This window comes from Austrofundulus limnaeus, unplaced genomic scaffold (assembly GCF_001266775.1).
Source record: "Austrofundulus limnaeus strain Quisiro unplaced genomic scaffold, Austrofundulus_limnaeus-1.0 Scaffold134, whole genome shotgun sequence".
NCBI classification, from domain to species: domain Eukaryota; kingdom Metazoa; phylum Chordata; class Actinopteri; order Cyprinodontiformes; family Rivulidae; genus Austrofundulus; species Austrofundulus limnaeus.
The window spans coordinates 774,062-775,903 of record NW_013952536.1 but is presented as its reverse complement, the minus strand read 5'-3'; the positions used below and the strand labels follow the sequence as shown (position 1 = coordinate 775,903).

The 1,842-nt window shown below is 43.1% G+C and overlaps 1 protein-coding gene across 10 annotated transcripts in view; it reads right to left on the bottom strand.

The window, feature by feature from the left end:
• Positions 1 to 1,842, bottom strand: part of LOC106522672 (neural cell adhesion molecule L1-like protein) — a gene marked incomplete at its 3' end in the record, with an annotated part of 68,941 nt that overhangs the window by 38,856 nt on the left and 28,243 nt on the right. For 9 of the 10 annotated variants that reach the window (XM_014015785.1, XM_014015789.1, XM_014015788.1 and 6 more), the window contains 1 exon segment: positions 750 to 917. 10 annotated transcript variants of the gene reach the window in all.

Here is a 1,842-nt window from a genome sequence, read left to right as displayed (position 1 = left end):
TATATATATAGTGGTTTAAAAACTTTTCCACAGTGTTATATAGTAAAGTTGGAAATAAATCCAGAAATGTTTGCTGTCTTTGTAAGGTAACCCAGTGGACTCAGGCTGCATTAGAAGTGTGACTTTTATGAAGATTTGCTCAGATCTTGACAACACAGCAGATAGTTTTCATTCACGAGCAACAAATCCCCCACCTGCCTGCTGCACACACCTGAATAACACTGTGGGTAAGGCGAATTGCCAGGCTTTGTAGGCTCGTGGAGCTCTGCAAACCTGCCACTTCAATGATAATCAAACAAAGCTGACGCATTTTAAGGGAAAGGGAAAAACCTTTAGAGCGTAAAATAAGGCGGAGTGCCTATGTAAACAGTCAACAAAGCATTTGTTTTTGGAGCTGAGGGATCTATTACCTGAACACATGGCAGCTCACAGTCACAAATCCGCGGGGATTGTATTACCTAAGCCCTTTGTCGGCCAGAGCATGAAGAGTGTCACTACTACACGACTAATCCTTCACCAACACATGGTGTCACAATGACCCCAGTGCACCTTCCCTCTTCTCTTAACTTTCTAACAATCAAAAACAACTTCATTTAAACCAAATCAGAACCTGATAAAGTTGTAAATTTACCATAAGAGAAGAATGCTCTTCTAAGCCAGTCTATTCAAATACACAATATATACAGTAAATATAATAATTTCTCACAGAGCAGTCAAATCAGAGGTTTCCTAAAGTAACAAATACTCACAGCTTTTGCTTCATTTTACATCTTCCACCTCAAACAGAGGCCTTGGGCAAAAACACAAGCTCACATAAACGTATAAAAGCAACAGTCAGGAGATCATTCCAAACAACTCTCTTTTCTTTATGAGCAAACATTTCTGACATGTCCCTTCCTCTTCCACCTCACATTGCTCCTCTCCCTCTGCACAGACACGCCTCCATCCCTGCCCCCGCAGTTCAGGCTGCTAAACAAGCGACAGCAGACTCACTGGAGGGACATATGTCGCCAAAGCCCCTCGCTTGGCAAGGAGGCTCTGAAAGCCCTGCGGCAATGACCGGGACAAAGGCTGCGCAGCGGGAGGGGAGACTGCTCAAGAGTTGCATTAAAGGATGGGTGGAGAGGAAGTACAGGCATGTCTGTTCCGCTCTCACTCTCATCCTTTCTCCCGGATCCTTCCATCCTCCCTCTTCCCACCACACAAATGTGCATGTGGCCATTTACACCTGACCACTTACAGAAAGTGATTTCACTGCAGTGAGATGTGGCTTTATTGAAGTTCCTCAGAAAAGAGAGTGGAGCGAGGTTTTTGTTTTCCGTTTCGTGCCGTGCTCCAGGGTATTGATGAATGAAGGCTTGAGAAAACACGTCTGAAAAAGATCTGGCTGATGGAAGACAAACTTCATATCGGTTAGATTTATTTTAGCTGTTTCCAGTTAACCATAAGGCTTATATATCTGTTTTTATAGTGACATTTCTGACATGTTTATGTGAGCTTCCAAACAGACCTCATCTTTATTCCCAGGGAAAGGGCCAGCCCTGGCCAATTTGGTGTTGTAGGCAAGGCTTCAGGTGGCGCCCCTTCTGCAATTTACTAAACCTCACTGCCAATTTAAAGGGGCAATATTATGTGTTTCTCAGGCATATATTTAAATACTATACCATAATAAAGTATCTATGTCACCTTTAGTTGTTATAAAAATGCTGTTTTTATGTTTAAATAGAAAATAAACTCATCTTCTCATCACTTCCTCTTCTAAACGCCTTGAAATTGGCCTCTGTCCCTCTGTCTCTTTAAGAACCACCTTCCGCTTCTGTCCCGTCCATTTCAGTGCGGGGG